Source organism: Mus caroli, unplaced genomic scaffold (assembly GCF_978045245.1).
Source record: "Mus caroli unplaced genomic scaffold, Mus_caroli_1 scaffold_1, whole genome shotgun sequence".
NCBI classification, from domain to species: domain Eukaryota; kingdom Metazoa; phylum Chordata; class Mammalia; order Rodentia; family Muridae; genus Mus; species Mus caroli.
The window spans coordinates 49,758,053-49,776,845 of NW_028227256.1; the positions used below are offsets into that span (position 1 = coordinate 49,758,053).

Consider the following 18,793-nt stretch of genomic DNA (forward strand, 5'->3'; position numbering starts at 1 on the left):
AAGCCAAAGGGGCAACCTTCAGGTTTCATGAAGGACCCTGACTCAAGTAAATTAGGTTCAGAGCAGTTGAAGATGCTACCCAAGGGCTTCTTCTGGCCTCTGCACACACACACACACACACACACACACACACACACACACACACACACTTCAACACTTTCCTCTCTTTTCTTTTTTCTCCTCATTCTCCTCCCCCTCCTAACGAAAAGCCTGAAGCCTATAGGCTAACATAAACAGGGCCCTTTGGAGGTCCACTTCAGTAAAAAATTAACTCAGAGAGCAAAGGTTCTAAGCAGTCCCTCCAGACCTAGCTCAGCTTTAAGTGAATCCAGCATTTTAGTTTAGTTCTATGCAAATCAGCTAAGGTAACTTTGACCTGAAAATATTGTGCCTCAAACATATCAATTTTGTCATTTAGTGTGATTAATGGCACCAGACAAACAGAATATGAATATTAAATTGATTTGCTTGATAAGCAACTATTGCAGTGTACAAAATTGATTATATCTAAATGGAGCATGCATTCACAGACATTTCAAGCACACCATGCTGAATAATTATGATCAAATGCAATGTTATTTGCTTGCTTTTATCTTTCTCAGTTCAGTCAACCTATGTTGCTATTATTTTAAGTGATCACTAGCCCAATCCTGAGTGACAAGTGTTAGGCCTTGATGGGCTCTGGGAGAGAAGAAATTTGTAGCTATCTATCCTAGTTAGCAGGGCAGAGAAGAAAATGTTAGTCTCTGGCTTCCATCATAATGGAACTCCAGACACAAGCATATTACTTTCTTTATGTGAGTGTGTGTTGGAGAGTATGTGTGTGTACATGCCTGTGGGTGTGTGCCCGTGACTGCAGGTGGAGGCCAAAAGTCCATGTCAGATGTTTTATTCTATTATTCTCCTCCTATTGTGACAAAGGGTCTTTCACTGAACCTGGGGCTGGTGAATGTGGCTAGACTGACTTGCCAGCAAGCCCCTGGGCTTCTGCCTTCCTCTCCCCAGCACTGCGGTTACAGGCACACTGTGACACCTGGGGTTTTACATGGGTGCTCAGGATCTCAATTCCAGTGTCCTATTTGCACAGCAAGCACTTTAGCCACTGGACTATCTCCCTAGCCCCAAGTGTAAGCTAATTCTGCTCTATTCGAGGTCACACTGGACCATCTTTATGAGGAGTTATCTACTCTTAACCTTTGGTCTAAGAAAGAGGCTGACACCAGAGGAGAAAGGTCTGGCACCATACTGTGACTGTCAGATCCAGGCCTGACCCTCCTCCCCTCTCCATGGATGGTCAAGAGTTTGTCTTAGAGACTGCACCAGTGTCGGGCTACCCTGATTGATGCACAATGGGCTGAGGATGGGAGACAATCCTCAGGTTCCCCAGCATTGCACACAGCCAGTCTTCTTGGTATACCTCTCTCCCCTCCTTCCTCACATCCAGAAGCCGGATTCCAAGCCAGTGGTGACTTTTCTCTGGAGACTGGAGGTTGGTTTTGATCGATATGAATGAAAAGGAGTTGGATAGAAGGCTACTGCAGAGAATCTGGCGCCCTCTGCCGATGGGGCTTGAGGATATTCAAGCTAAAATGGTCTCTTCAGTCATGGACTTTTCTTACATGTGCCAGGATTTTATTCAGATTTGGCAGCGAGCTTCAGATACCTGTCTGTGAGTAGGTGAAAGATACACCTTTTTCAGACCCAGACCTGGGTTTTGAAATGGAAAGATTTACAATACAGGAAATTGTAATGCATGTTGATTCTTTAAAAATACTTGTTTTATGTGTATGGATGTTTTGCCTGCATGTATTTCTGTGCATCTAGACATACGTCTGGTACCTAGAAGAGAATGTCAGATCCCCTGAGATTAGAGTTACAGACAGTTATGAGCTGCCATAGAACTGGAGTCTCTTTGAGAACAGTCTGTGCTCTTAACTGCTGAGCCTTCTCACCAGCCACACATGTTGATTCTTGAATATTTTCTGTAGTCCAAGCAATCAAGACACCTAAGAATGCTTCTTTGTGAAGAGCACTTTGAGTATGAAAATAGCATCCAACTTTCTTCCTGCAAACTTACACAGCCTTCCCACTCCTCCCAGCTGACCCTGTGCCTAAGAAGGCTTTGAAACTCAGTGCCAACCTCAATCATACTGCTGTGAGAAAGTTCTTTTCTAATAGGTCACCAAATCAAAGGCCAAAACAACACCTCACAAGGGCCCAGGTGTGTGTGGGTGCATGTGTGTGTGCATGTGTGTGTGCACTCTCTCACACACACACCCCTGTGTATTCGTGAAATGTGGATATGAGACAATGGTAAATCTTAAAATGATCATTGTCACCACATTTATTATTCATATGTCACACTGTATTACACATGTTTTGTATTTTTCTTGGGGTTATATGTGCTTTTAAGTGTGAATCAATTTCCATTACCTCACTGCCTACAGTGTTTAAATCAGTTTGTGTGATGTTATCAAAATACTTGAGTCTCTCCTTGGGATTTGGTTCTCCAGTCTGTGTACCATGCAAGGACCGGTGACTCTCTCTGTGGCCATCAGTTGAGAAAACAGTTTCATTTTATTAAAGATTCTCCTCAGAAATCAAATCAACTCTCAAAGATTTCATAAGTTGGTACTTGAAGAATTTCAGGAAATTCAGCATAAGAAACTGCCTATCTAGAAACATTTTATGGCTTAGGATTTATCATTTAGCTGTTAACCTCTGATGGAAAACAAGCTGCTGTAACTAGTCATTGAGCAGCTGTGAGTTGAGACCCACAAAGCCTTCTACAATAAATAGTCCATGCGGCGATGGTTCCTGTTTTAAATAGAAGGCAATGGGAAATACAAGGCAACTACTGATGTACGCTTGGACTTAAATTTGAACCCAGGCCTGACTCCAAAGCCAATGCATTTCATATTGCTTTCCAAAGGCTCACTGGCCTGCTAAATCTGGCCTTGGTTCTAAGTAACAATCTTTCCCATCTAGCTCCTAGTCCTTCAGCCCATGTGGACAATATCCCCTGCTGCTGAGTTGGTTTACCAGGACTTGAAAAGAAGATGGGCTGCTATCAACGCTTTTGAATCCCTAGTGGCAGACCACATGGTTTGAACAATTCAATAAAGCCTTCTAAGCCTGGTGCAGTGGCACAACCCTACAACCCAGGACTTGGGAGGAAGAGGGTGGAGGATTAGGAGTGAGTCCAACCTTGGCTACATATTGAAGCCCTGTCTCAACAAAACAAAGCAGAACAGAACAGAAAGTACTCAGTCCTTTTTTGTTTTTTGGTTTTTTTTTTTGGTTTTTTTTTCTGTTGCGTCTGTATTCCTGAGCAAGGCTCTAGCTCATGGCCTTCTATGTGAATTCCATCAGCAGCACTGATGTGCAGCCTCTACGGTACGGGACACTTATGAGATGAGTAGCAAATAGCTATAAGGAAACTCATCAAATGTCTAAGGGATAAGACACAATCATAAGTGTTTCCGCTGAGAAGTGGAAAAGCTTTCATCAGACCAAGAAACAAATGTCTCAGTTGTTGAAAAAGGGATTAAGTGTATATAGCCTACGCTAAAAGCAGGGAATGGCCAGGAGCAGGAACATTTAAGTGGGAAGAAAATGAGTCTAAGTTACAAAGCACGGAGCCCATAAGCACCAGGCTAGGTGATTTGTTATGACTGATAACAGACGCCAAGGAAGATCTTAAATTACAAAACAATGGAATAAAGCGTTCTTGGATGGATGGATTTGCAATTATTAGGACAGTGCTGTGCATGAGTGTGGAGTGTGGCACAAACCAGTCACGCTGCAGAAATCCTAACTGAAACGCATTGGTCTGGGAGAAAGTATATGGGCATGCTATGCTTGTCCTCACAAGTTAATTCCCTTTATAACTCACCAGTCTGAGGCTAGTTTTGCCTCAGTCTTCTAAGATTCCTATGCTTAATAGGACTACTTCTTGTTGGGTTTGAGTTTCCATACTTCAAGAAAAAAGAAGCAGGCACGCACGCACACACAAAAGATGAAGGAATCCTGTATGTCTGTTCCTTGAGTTAACCAAGGTAGCCAAGGCAAAAGGATGTGAAAATGTAATAGAAAGCTGTACATTTTCAGAACTTTAAACACTTTTTTACGCTAGGGCTGGGGTCAGGGAATCAGTCAGGGAAGGACTCACTGTATGGATGTGAGGATCTGAGTTTTGATCCTAAGTACCAATCTAAAAAGCCTAAGGTGGTCATTCGTACCTGTAATCCCAGACCCAGATCCCTGGGATCTCTGGGGGCTTCCTGGCCAGCTAGTCTTGCAAGACTATAAGATCCAAATTCAAATGAAAGGCTCTGTCTCAAAAAGTAAGGTAGAGAATGCCAAAGAAAGACACCCAGTTGTGAACTCTAGCCTCCCATGTGCATAGTGAACATATATACATATACCACACACTAATCAAAAATTGTAAAAGCTTGTTACAATAAACATTAATTATATTTAATCAGAATAAAATAAAGATATTTTTCTTTGCAAAGCAACTAGATAGGCAAGTTTTGAAGTTCTCTGAGAGCCCAGGGTCATGTTAAGAAGGGACCCAAGGGTCCTTCTTAAGAGGTAGGTAGCTACCCACTGCTGCTGCACTTACCTTGTGGTCTCATTATCTGGGTTTCCCGACATTCTGTAAAATCTCTTAGGCAGTATAAATCCCTCACTGTTTTATCCTTTTGCATTTTATTTGAAATTTTGCAGCATTCTCATTGGAACAGTAGCTGTATTAGGTGACACATGTGTGATTTGTGTGCTAAACAAGGGAACATAGTGCTTCGCCCCTCCTCTTGTCTTGTTCCCTGAAAGTTCCCTTGATACCTTAAAGTTCTAAGAACCCCCTAAACCTTTTCAGGCTTGAAATAAATCACCTCCTCAATCTAGGGACTAGCCTCCAAATTAAGGAGAGTTATTGATAAGGATGCATATTTTGATTAAAATCCTTTCTCTAGGGAATGGCTGACTCAATTCCAAAGAGAATCTAGTTATGGCCAAATTTCACCTCCATCTGATGTGGGGCCACCCAGTTTTTATGAACAAGAAATTCAATTTAGTTTCTTATCAACCTAATAGATTCCCAACCAGCCTGATCTCTGAATTGAGATTGGCTACAAGAAGTCTAATTTAAGTAAAGCAATCAGAAAGCCCTGACTCTAATGATAAGGTTCACTAGACATCTCCATCATCTCCATCCCAACTGTATCACCCTACAGCCACATAAGACAGAGTAACCAGTTTTCTCTTTCATAAAATACACATGCATCTGTTCTACAGTCAATACTAATTATGTTTTCTCTTTAAGAGAAAATTTAAGTGAAGCAGTCTTCACATTTATACATTCTAGCTGATAGCAGACAGGGAAGGGAGAGCAAAGGAGCAGAAACTAGTGGAAACAGTACTGGTATCAATCAATCAATCAATCAATCAATCAAACAAACAAACAAACAAACAAACCAAACTGTGGAAAACAGTCCAGTTCCAAAGCTCTTGGCAGTGCATAATTGGTGGAGAAAAAGTAATCAAGTATGATCCTAATAAATAGCTAGGATTCAGCTTTGTAGGACTGAATGGCCCAAAACAGTTGTATCCACCCTAAAGCTCATACATTGAAATTAGCCTACACTGTAGGACACTTGGAGATGAGGAATTTGTAGGGTAAATTAGGTCACAAAAAATCCCTCCATAACAGAATTCACAGTTATGATGGTTAGTATTGTTAACAGAGCTATGGGAATATCTACGAAGGATTGTCTAGATTAAGGTTAGTCTCTAAGAATGTCTGCAAAAGATTGTCTTTATTATCTTGAGGTGGGAAGACCTATCAACCACGGACGGGACCATTCCCTAGGCATGGGATTCTGGATTGGATGAATAGAGAAAGTAAGCTGAGCATGCATATGTGCATTCATTACTCTTTCCTGGCTGCATATGTAATGTGACTAGGTACTTAGAGCTCCTACCATACATAACTTATATACTATGGCGGAATATAACCTCCAATCATGCGCTAAATAAACCCTTTCTCTCATGAGTTGGTTTCCATTGTGTCTTCTATCCAAGAAACAGGAAAAAAAGCTGAGACAGAAGGAAGCTGGTAGTGAGAAGTGGGTTTGCTGTTGTGATAAAACTGACCCTGTGACTTTTAGGCCTTTGCAACTGTTTTGTGAGTGTAATGTATAAGAATTTTGAACTTTGGGATAAAAAAAACAAAAAACAAAAAACAAAAAACACTGAGTATTGTAAACAGGGCTTAATAAGATGTTCTAGTGGCAACCTGGAAGACAACAGTGTATAGAATGAAGTGAAGGACAGTGAAGGTCTGGCTCATAAGGTTTCAAAGAGAGAACCAAGGACTCTCTTGTCATGAACTTGGCTGGGGCCGACCGTGTGACATTTTGTTAAGGAACCTGTCTTTATTCTGTTCATGTCCTAAAAACTTACGTGAAGTTAAATTTAAAGATGATGAGCTAATTTGTTTGGTGAAGGAAAGGTGTATGGGAAAAGTAAAATTTCAGAGAGGGAAGGTGCAGAAACAGAAAAATCTGCAAACGTCTATAACTGCTAAGGAGATTTTAGAGAAACCTAGTACTTGACACTGGGGCAACAGGAAAGTGTGTTCTTGGTGAGAACATAGAAGCTTAGATAGCTGCCGACTAAGGAGCTGGACTGACTTGAAGCTGGCAGCAGAAATTGGCAAGGTTGTCACATGATGCTGGTTTTGAAGGTATGGAAGATGCAAAATTGAGAAGATCCTGGGGATCCGCTGAGGCCAGGCACCGTGTGGCAGAGTTGCAAACCGTGAAGAGAGGCCCTGATATGCTATTGACGAGGACACCTAAGTGGTCTGCCAAGGAGAGCTGCAAGTGTGGAGTAGAGTGGACCTAAGAGAGAAGCTGTGTGTGCTGTAAGTAGCACGGGTGGAGGAATAGGGCTTCCAAATCCTTTTGGAATCACATTGATGATACCATCACAAGCTCCAGAGCTATAATATGCTGTATAAAGAAAGAGCTATAGGCTTTTATGCTTGCCCTGTTGGAATTCAGTTCTGCTTTGGTATTTTTATTCTTCTTATGCTCCGAGTCTTTGCTTTTGGAATAAGAATGTTTATTCTATGCCGTTATATGTTGGAAGCTTGTAACTTGTTTTTGTTTTTGTTTATAGGAGTTTATAGTTAAGAAACTTTGGATTTTTAAAGTTCTCTTAATGACTATGAGAATAAAGTTGGGTATCTTAGTTTGAGTTTTTTTGCTGTGAAGGGACACCACAACCAAGCAACTTTTACAAAGGAAAACATTTCATTGGGGCTGGCTTATAGCTTCAGAGGTTCAGCCCATTATCGTCATGCAGGCAGACTTAGTGCTGGAGAAGGAGCTGAGAGTTATACATCTTAATCTGAAGGCATCCAGGAGGAGACTCTCATTCCACACTGGACAGAACTTGACCATAGAAGACCTAAAAGCCCATCTACATATTGAAGTACTCCAACATAGCCACACCTCCTAATAGTGCCACTCCATATGGCCAAGGATTAAAATACATGAAGCTATTCAAACTACCACACTGGGATATGGGAACTTTTAAGTTGTAATGAGTATATATTTATAGTATAAAATGGCCATAAGCCCATGGGGACAAGAGGTAAAAGGTTGTGGGTTAAAAGTGATGTGTTTACTCACTGATAAGTGGATATTAGCCAAAAGTTTGGAATACCCAAGATACAATTCACAGACCATATGAAGCTCAAGAAGAAGGAATATCAAAGTGTGAATGCATCAAGTGCTTCTTAGAAGGGGGAACAAAATACTCACAGGAGGAGATATGAAGACAAAGTGTGGATCAGAGACTGAAGGAAAGGCCATCCAGAGACTGCCCCACCTGGGGATCCATCCCATATACAGTTGCCAAACCCAGACTCTATTGTGGATGCCAGGAAGTGCTTGCTGACAGGAGCCTGATATGGCTGTCTCCTGAGAGGCTTTGCCAGAGCCTGACAAATATAAAGGCAGATGCTCACAGGCAACCACTGGATTGAGCACAGGGTCCCCAATGAAGAAGTTAGAGAATGGACTTAAGGAGCTCAAGGGGTTTGTAACCCCATAGAAGGAACAATATCAGCCAACCAGACACCCCAGAGTTCCCAGGGACTAAACCACCAACCAAAGAGTACACATGGAGGGACCAGCCTCATGTGTAGCAGAGGATGGCCTTATCTAGCATCAATGGGAGTGGAGGCCCTTGGTCCTGAGGTGGTTCAATGTCCCGATGTAGGGGAAGGCCAGGACAAGGAGTGGGTGGGTGGTCGAGAGGCAGGGGGAGGGGGTATTGGATATGGGATTTCCAGAGGGAAGACCTGGAAAGGGAATAACATTTGAAATGTAAATGAAGAAAATATCCAATAAAAAAAAGTGATGTGTTTAGCTGGGTAATGGTGTCATATGCCTTTACTCTCAGCACTTGGGAGGCAGAGGCATATGAATCTCTGGATCAAGGTCAGCCTGGTCTACAGAGTGAGTTCCAGTACAGCCAGTAGTACACAGAGAGACCCTTGGGGAAAAAAAAAAAAGGTGCTGTGTTTGAAGTGATAGGGCTAGATTGTGATGGTGGGTATTGTTAACTAGATCTAAGAGGCAGGACCTGAGAAGGATTATTTAGATTAAAATTAGCCTCTGAGAATATCTGTTAGGGGCTGTCTTAACTACATTAATTGAGGTGGGAAGACCTGTCCACTGTGGGCAGGATCATTCCTTAGAGATCCTGGACTGTATTATTATTGGGGGGGGGATGACACAAGCTAAGTATATATGTATGCATTCATCACTCTCTTCCAACTGTAAGTGGAATGTGGCCAGCTGCTACAATCTCTTCTACCATGGCATGCTTCCACACCATGATGGACTGTAACCTGTGTCTGTGAGCTAAATAAACCCTTCCACCATTGAGTTTTGTCATGGTTATTTTATCATAGCATAGGAAACAGAGCTAAGACAGTATCTTTATAAAGGACACTAGGAAGTTTGTTCACCCCTTTCTTTACCCACTTTTGCAGGAAACACCAAGAAAATAGCAATCTATGAATCAAAAAGTGTTCCCACTAGAGCCTGATCATGCTACCACCCATATCTGACTCCTCCAGAGCAGAGAGAAATCTTTTTATTATAAACATTAGTCTGTGCTACCTTGTTTTGTTATTACAGTAACCTTAACTAAGACAAAGACTTGCTTTTGTGATTACCTGTCTTCTTGTATTCTCATCTTCAAAGACAAGATGTGTCATGAAAGCCTTGTTCATTTCAAAATGGACTGCAAAACTTTAACATTATTAATATTTTTCCTCAGAGCCTTGTGTGATAACAGCCCTGAAACAGAAGAAGAAAAAAAAAATTGTCCTCTTCTTAGGGCATCCAGCAAGTATGTTGTATCTTGGCTCGGACAAGCTGGGTCTCACTAGTGTTGCTAGGTGGAGTCATGTTAACTGTGGCCCCTAGAGGCAATGGGTATTACCTCACAGAGGAAGTAGCCAACCACATTCCATATGCCTACACACTCTCAAAGGGGAAGGACAGAAAGGAAAATATATCCAACTTAGTTTTTCTACTAACCTCATCAGAAGCTAGCTTTCTGTCCCCCAGTGTTCAAGCCCCATACTTTCCCCTGAGCTATATAGATCATGGCAAGCATTCATTAGTTGCTCTGTCCTCACTGAGAGTGAGCCAGTCAGGTTCTGATCTTCGGCTCCATGACTAGAATGTTTCTGGTTCTTAGAGAGACAGTCCTCCACATACAGTCCACCTCAGCTACTCTGTAAGGCCTTAAGATATTGTACAGTTTATCTGACATGGTATCTGTTGTCTTCTTTTTTTTTTTTTTTTTTTTTTTTTTTGGTTTTTTCTTCTTGTTGGCTGAAACTGAACAAAAGTAGCAATAGGGACATTCTTCTTCCTGAGTTTAAGGAGATTGTTTCTGTTTTAGTATAATTTTTAAAGCAGAGTCTCACATATCCCAGGCTGGACTCAGACTCTCAGTTACACAACTGAGGCTGGCCTTGAACTTTGGATCCTCTTTCCTCTACCTCCAAAGTGCTTGGATAATAGACAGTCACTACTTTGGACACTATGCACATCAGGGAAATGGAGCCCAGGGCCTTGTGCATGCTCAGTAAGCACCAGCTGAGCCATCCCCCAGACTCTTTGTGTGTGTGTGTGTGTGTGTGTGTGTGTGTGTGTGCGTGTTGTAAGTGTACAGGTGTGTGTACAGGAAAGAAGGACATCAGGTGTTCTGCTCTATCACACTCTTCCTTAGTTCCTTGAAACAAGGTCAATCAGGAAACCTGAAGCTAGGTTGGAGGTCAGTGAGCTACAGCAACCCCCGTCTCTGCTCTCCACAGCACTGGGATTTCAGGCATTCATGCAACCATGCTGGGGGCCGTCTCAAGATTTGAACCCAGGTCCTCACAATTGCACTCCTACTCACTGAACTATCCCTCCAGCCTGTTTTTTTCAATTTTAAATTAAATTAAATTAAGGAAGCTTCTTATTTTCCATTTCAAGGAATATATATATATATATATATATATATATACATATACATACACACACACATATATATATATATATACACATATATATGTGTGAGTATAAAGATGAGTTTTTATATATATATATATATATATATATATATATATATATATATATGTGTGTGTGTGTGTGTGTATATACCTATACATGAGTAACTCATCTTTAAAATGATTTCCCCAATCTATTAAGACAGTCAAATTGTTTCTCTCACATATGAAGCGAGTGCTAGCAGTGAATGGCATTCAAATCTCTGGGATACAAGACGCTACTTTGGGTGCTGCCTTTTCTGGGCCCACTGTGGACTCCAACAGACTGGGCCTCCAGTTCCGAATGCTAGTAGGAGGTCCCACCCCTTGCCCAATCAAAGGAAACACACCATTGTGGCAGTCACTGCCCCACACTAGTGAGGACCTGCGGGACCTCTGCCTCGGGGCCTGCAGCATGGCGCTGCCCACACCGAGGCCCCACTGTGCAGAACCACTGCCACCCACTGGCCGTGGTGGGACTCATAGACCTCTACCATGGGAGCTGCTGCCTCCAGCGTGGTCCACATTGAGCTAGCCTCTACCATGTGGGTTACAAAGTCAGACAGGCCCACACCAACCACTCAGTTCCACGTTTCACATAGACCGCAAAAAAAAACAAAACAAACCTCAAACAAACACATTTCAATGCCCCGTCCAGACCCCTGGGTGACTTCCTTTCTTGAAAGTGTTTCATAATCCCTCTTGCTCTTGCAGTCGTTCCAGAATTTCTAGATCTAGGTTATACTGCTTTTTGGCGGTTCTGAGATATCTGAGCGTCTAGATATTCACATGATGACCTGAACATTTAGCTTCACTGTACACTCATAGCCTGTTACTAAACTCTTCTCGGGATGCTGGTACGAATAGTTCAGTAATATCCCCATCACCCAATGGATACCAAATTGTCTTCGAACTTATCCCCAGGCACCCACTGGGATGTCTCCTGGGAAATGTCAAATCTCTGAAGTAACACCCGACTGGAGGGCATCAAAACTAGTACACTTCTGCAATAAGGTCTGGACTCAGGATCCGTTAGACAATGACTCCAAATGGCTACTTAATGGCACACTAGATCCAATTACTTTAAGAGATCTTCATATGTACTGCCAGTGGTCTGGTAAATGGGAAGAGATTCCCTATGCCCAACCATTTACCTGTTCATGCTCCCACACCCCTGGCCTATTCTCACAGCCTGCATGCCTAGTTTGTGTCACAGGCCTGAACCTGCCTGGACAAACTCATTTTCTGTCACCACCATCTTATGCCACTGCTGCCAGCTTTCTTATTCTAGTCCTAGCCAAATGTTTCTTTGCTAATGCAAAAATGTGCTTTTCTCTACCTACACAGCACGTCAAAGTTACTTACAATGTTCATTCCTATCCTGTCTTGATTGATGATGATTTTTATTACTGCCATTAAATTCTATTCAGTTATAATCAATCGATATGGCCCTCAGTCCCGTCAGAAGTCTGCTAAATATAAGTTTATGACAGACAGAATTCCCAAAGCCTTTAACAGACCTCATGAAGTCTCAGAAGATGTGAACACAGCTACAAGATACTGCCTGGATTGTGATATGACAATTACTGAAATATGCAGTGGACAAAACCAGATACCCTGAGCCAAATGACTTAGCTCAATCAAGGAAAGCCATTTCTCATGTCACGCGTATCCATTCCACAGAGAAAAAGCCCCGTGTCTTCTGTGCTTGAAGGCTAGACTGACTCTGCCCAAGTTCCCGTGGAGACCACAGGGATCTGTTGGCTAGTGGACTCTGTCATTTTTTAAATAATATATAACTGGTATGTAACTGATAGATTATTGTTTACTCTTCTCAGACTTCTGACTACATTGACAGCTAAGGTACTGTAGCTTGACAGCTAGAAAAAGCTTTCACCGATGCAATCCTTACCTAAACTTGGTTTCCATCAATTAAATGCTTCATATTTCCTCTTCTTGCAATGCCACTGTCCTAACATTATTTGAGTTCTTATAAATTTGCTTAATTCTAATAAGACATTCCACTATACAATCCAACTTTTTAATCAGAAGTTCTTGTTCCTTCTGCTCCACAAAAGGCTCATCTTAAAGACAGTTCATGTTGTTAACGCATGTTGCTATTGCTTTTGTAAACTTACAAGCTCCAGGAAACCCACTCAGATCTGCCTCTCATGGACCCAACAGACTCCACCCAGATAGCATCTTGTCAAGTCCAGGTGCTTACGACATCTAGGACAGCTCCAGAAAAACAAACTTCAGATGCTCCAATCTCCTCTCAGACACAGATGCTTCTACTGGGACTGTGACTTCTGACCTATCCTCAGATGGCCCCATAGACTCTAGACAGAAAGGAAACAGCCAACTCTTCCAAGAGTGGACAAACACCTCCCATACCCATTCTTCTAGTTTCCCTAGAGACAAGTTGCCCCAATGTTAGCATGAAGCAGTCAGATATCACGACCACTCTATTCCCGTTCTACCATCACCTTTTCTAATTTTTTTCTTTTTTAATTAAACCAAAATGGGGCAATGTTAGCATTCTCTCTAAACTCCACCCCACAGTTATCTGGCAGCAGCCAGGTAGGCCTGACCCACTATAAAAGGGGCTCATGCCCCCTCCTCTCTCTCTTGTCCCTTTCTTGCTCCCTTGCTCTATCCTTTCCCCTTAACTTCCTAGTCCCTTCCCCCTCTCTTCAAGTGCACATAGCTGACCTCTACCACCCCCCCCTGCCTTTCTCTGCCTCTACTACCCCCTTAACTCCTCTCCCCATGTCCTGAATAAACTTTATTCTACATTATACCATTGTGTGGTCTCTCAGGGAAAGGGATGCCTCGGCACAGGCCTACTGAGACATCCCCTTCCCTGATACTTCACCATATACCCCCATAGACCATATCCCCTTCTTCTCCTTATCTTTTTATAAACACATCACCTAGGGGTACAGATTGGGTGAAAGTATGAGAACATAAGTGACTTCAATTTCTCGTTCTTTTGTTCTTTCTCTCTCTCTCTCTTTCTTAATTTTCAGAGAAAGTGGGATATAAAAAATAAAGTCTAACTATCTAGATATATATATCAAATATATATTTGATATAACTATCAAATATATATTTATTGTTGTAAATGGACTTCCTTTTCCGAAGAAACACTTTTGTTAAAATGTCTCTAGAAAAAATAGTTTCCATGTGCCCAGCAACTTAACCAAGAAAACCTCCAAAAAGCTCTTCTGAGATGCCCGTGAGGACTCAGTTTGACCTGTGTTCAGTACCGATGAACCTTAACCTAGTGTAACTTAACGTACAGCTCCTAAATGGGAAGCGAGATACTGTTCTGCTTAAGGAAAGATGAGAATAGCATCAGCCCAGTTTCACTCATGAGTAAAGCAGAAATTCTAAAGCCTCATTGCTTTTCCTCCCTGGTCATGAATGTAGTGGAGATCATTGCAAGATCCTTTTAGTGGCTGTCTGATACATGATAGATGTGTGCCCTCACACACTGAGGGGCACTGGCCCCCTGAGACTCTCACCAGTCTCGGCCTAATCAACAATCTGTTACTTCAGCCTCGATTACAGGTTTAAAAGGCTGAAACATTTCTGCATGCTTGAAAGGACCCTTCTCCCCAAGTCTCTTTAGCACGGCACTTCCCTCTTCGCTCTTTCTAATGGAAAGGGAATGGAATGGAAAGGCGGCTGCTGGATTCTCGCCTGTTCTTCCTTCCTAGCAAAGTTGCATGCACACTCACAGTTATATGCTTTTTCTTCAGACCCTACCTGCCCTTTCTTTGTGTTTGGTTATGTCTGGTTCATTCACTGTAAGAGCTTTGTATACTATCCTGTGTTCCAGACAGTTTCCTTGTCTATAATTTCCCCTTTAAAGTCAAGGCTTTTTCTTTTTAACACATTCATTTTTCTTTTGATTTTTTTTGATTTTGATTTCACCCTTGGCAATAGAGAGTTTAAAATTATTACTGTATTCCTTCCCCTTAATATCTTCCATGTGCCATCTTGCTTATTCAAGTTGAAGAATCTTTGTGTATACACACACAGACTATTTTTCCTTTTCTTTAATCAGCCTGGAATAATTGTAATATATATTCTCTCGAAATTATTAAACTACTAGATCAGGAACATTTAAAAAATAACCTACAATGTCCTTTTACTAAGATAGCACGTTTGTTATATATCAAATACCCACATGCACTGGAATCTATTTCTGAGTTCTTCATTCTTTTCTTTGATTTTTTTTCTAAGCCCAAATCAAAGCCAATAAGGAGGTCATGGCATGCTTCAGTGTGATGAAGTGCCGTGGATTCTGTCTCCTCTCAAGTGAACTATTCTGCATAAACTTAAGCAACAACAACAACAAAAAAAAACCGTTATCCAATCCCTCTCAAACTGCATTCAAATTAAAATTACAATCATTTTATATTTACTTACTTTAGAAATAATTCATATTTTATTTCATTTATCTGAGAACCTACTGCTTGATTTCCTTTTGTAACATTTTAGTTTTTTTTTCTGATGATCCTTAATTTTTTCCTATTATTATTTACTTTTGTAAGTACAGAAAAAATATTTGTTTTCCTCTATTTACCTTTGGGTAGGACAACCCAAGGCTGTTGAAGCCATGATGATCCCCATAATAAGCCCAAGTGCTACATGTGAAAGCATGGGACTTGATATCTGCTCTGTTGGGTTCTGATCTTACTTTGGTCCAATCTTTCCCTGCTGAGCTCTACTCTTCCCTTTTGGAATGTGGATGCGTTCGTTTTCTGTGTCATTTTAGGTTGGATCTATGTAACTTGTGTTTACTTAGTTTTAATGGACATACAGGCATGCATAGTAGCCTTGACTCTCAGAAGAGATTTGGGGCTTTTAAACACTGTAAGTCTTGAATACAGTGAAGAGTTTTGAAGTTGGATCAGATGGGTTTTGTATCATGAGTCTATGAAACACAAGGTGGAATCTAGGTTTATAAGGGGTGGACTTGTGATGACTAATATTGTCAATTTTGATAGGATCTAAACATCAACTACATTGTAGATTCTTGCAGAAGTCTTATAGATTCTATAAGACAAACTTCTAGGTCAATAGTTCTCAACTTTTAATACAGTGACCCCCAACCATCAAATTATTTTTGTTGCCATGTTATAACTATAATTTTGCTATGGCTATGAATCATAAAGTAAATAGTTTGGAGTTAGGGTTTTCTAAAAGGGGTCATGACCCACAGGTTGAGATCCACTGCTCTAGGCTTATCTATGAGGGAATTTCTAGACTGAGTTAATACAAGCGGGAAGATTCACCTGAAATATGGACACCACTATCCTGGTGACCAGGGTCCTGGACTGACTAGACAGTTCTCCAGAGTTTATAGTTCATAGTTCATAGCTCATAGCTCTCTCCTTCTTGAGTGCAGATGCAATGTGGGCAGCTGCCTTGTGCTCCAGCACTGTGCCCTTCCTGCCACAATGGACTGGACATTCAAACTGTAAACCAAGTTAAACCCTTCTGTAAGTTGCATTTGTCATATATCTTGTCCCAGCACCAGAGAAGTAATTACCTTCGCACCCCAAATCAGCTTTCTAGGCTCTGGTCTATACGTCATCTTTTCCACACTTGTTCTAAATAACCTTCCCCTATGGCGTCCAGGTTCTACAGACCTCCCTAGCCCTTTCAATTATATCTCAGAATGTCACGTTTTATTCCAGTGTGTTGATATTCCTTGTCCCCTTCCCTCCTGTTCTTCCAACCTACATTTCTTTTCTTCCACTCTGCTTTGTTAAATCTTTGTGTTGTAAAGAATTAAAAGCCATCCAGTAATTTCAACTACCAGAAGTCTATCTTCCCTTAGTTCCTCTCCCTTTCTTTCTTGAGACTAACTCCATAGCTTAGAGTGAGAAAGAACTGCAAGGGTGCTTTCTAGAAATTTCCTGCATCTCTCTCTAGTTCTTCTCTATTGGAAACAAATCACAAGAAATTGGGATAGAAAAATGCCTGCTTCCATTGCTAGGGAAGGCTATATCCCTTTCTGTTGGCTAACTTTGTTAGAGTTAAAAATGAGGGGCTATATATGTTCTAAGAAGTATATATCTTAAGAAAAATTTCTCTTTTACCTCATTTGTGGATCTTAAGTGAGCCTTGGAAATGGCAAGGAAGTCTCCCTTTTATACGTTTCTCTGCAGGTGGAGGATCTACCTGCAGACATGTTGTTTTAGCATTTACACAGGCAGGGAACCTCATGTCTAGAGTAGATTCTAAGTCCTACCCAATGGACAGAGTAGTTTGAAATTTCTCCCTAAGAAATAAGCATATCATCTCTTTGTATCTGGACTCAGCCATATAACTCAGTTTTATCCAGTAGAGCACAGGAAGATGTGGTTTTCAGAATTATGCACATGACACAATTTATGCTCCCATCATAAAACAAACCTAATTGTTTGCTGTGTACAAGCTAAGATAATATAGTTTAGTAAAGATTTTTAAAGGTATGAATGGAGAGAAAATCTAGGAGCCAGTCAGGAGGAGCTATAAAGAGTAGACTCTGTAGTTATGGATATCACAACAGAAGTCTGAAATAGGAGTGGTGGAAGACATAATTGAAGGGTTATAGCAAGGGTTTGGAGTAGAAGACTTATGTGTCATATACTCAAATGTAGGAGAGCAAGATCACATGGATTATAGCTTAATAAATGAGTGTGGCTCAAGACCTGCATTAAATGGAGCCAGTCAAAACTCCAGAATGAGTGGAGGTCATTATGCTCTACCACTAGCTGAGTAGCTCTTGGTGATTAATAACAGCTTCGGATGCAGGATTCTATTCAGGTATGTGGCCCCTGGTAGGTAATCCGTGTTCTATTACATGCCCCCATACCCATGTGCATGCAGACATGCTGGAACTATTCGAACTGGGTTGGAGAGAGAAAGAGAGAGAGAGAGAGAGAGAGAGAGAGAGAGAGAGAGAGAGAGAGAGAGAGAGAGAGAGAGAGAGAGAGAATGAATGAATATGATAAAGGTTTGGAAGAAGATATGGTGGGGGAGATTCTCAGAAGAGTTGAAAGGGGTCAAGGTGTTGATATGATTAAAAACACATTGAAGAGATGTATGAAATTCTCAAAGAATAAAACCTATTTTTAAAGTACTAGAGAGGCTGACTGCTCAAGATCACCAAGAACTCAACCAGTTGGAAGCTGCAGTATTGACTACATTCCTCTATATGTTTAAAGTACTCTACTCCCCAAAGAAAAATTAACATACTCCTTACATGATCCTCTCTTTCTCTAGAAACTTCTGTATCACTGCTGTCAACTTAGCTCTGTTCTGAAGCAAGGATGAGGAGTAAGTGCAGGTCACCACCAGGAGAGGAATTAGGTTCTTTGGGAGGTGTCTAAAAAGTTCCTGAGGCATGTTCAACATCACACCCTATGCTCATAGAGGTATGTGGGAATGGGGGTAGAGTTCTGGACCACTTAGAAAGTGAGAGTTTAAGTTGAAAAGGAATTACCAGGGTTTTAAAAAATATTACAACCTCACCTTATTATGAAATATAATTCATTATATTTCAAAAATCTGTATATTTATACAGAGATAGATAGAATTTAGTCATACAGGTTAAAGGTGTCAATAAAAAACAAAATATTTAGAATTCATTGTTGCTGAGAACTGTACCTTAACACTGGAATCCCAGCTATCCAAACAGATATTCTGTCAGTGTATGAAAACAGGCTGCTGGCTCCTGAAAGACAGTGGCAGCTGGGTCCCAGCCCCCTTTGCCTGGAGACAGTTGCTAGGCAGTTTCAGATTTGCTCACAAATGCACTTTTCACCCAGTGAGCAGTATTATGATAGCACACAGGCCATTTCCCAATTATTATTTCTGCTCCCATTTTATTAAAAGGCACTGGAAAAAACTTGACAAGAATGACAGTGCCATGAAAGCTGGATTGTGTTAGGCTGTCTCCTAGACAAAAAGATGAAAAGCTTTGCCGTCTAGGTCCTGGAGTACTTTATGAAAATCTGAAAGCTCTACGTTACCCTGTTCTCAGGATGAATATAAATGTTGCCCAGGGACTAGAATGGAATAATGGAATGGAGATAAATTCTCTTTTAAGATGTCTTTTGATTCACAGAAGAAAACAACCTTCGTTTCATTTACATGAACTTTGAG

The 18,793-nt window shown here is 41.2% G+C and overlaps 1 protein-coding gene across 3 annotated transcripts in view; it reads right to left on the bottom strand.

Moving 5' to 3' along the window:
* Akap19 (A-kinase anchoring protein 19) overlaps positions 1 to 18,350 on the bottom strand; it is a 44,330-nt gene extending 25,980 nt beyond the window's left edge. The window contains exons 1-2 of one of the 3 annotated variants that reach the window (XM_021169043.3): positions 18,296 to 18,350; positions 9,260 to 9,383 (exon numbers count right to left, since the gene is read on the bottom strand). The gene's annotated coding sequence lies outside the window, so the exon portion shown is untranslated. Of the gene's footprint in view, positions 1 to 9,259; positions 9,479 to 18,295 lie in introns of those variants that run through there. The other 2 variants (XM_021169060.3, XM_021169048.3) reach the window with 2 other exon arrangements.
* Between the last annotated feature and the right edge of the window lie 443 nt (positions 18,351 to 18,793).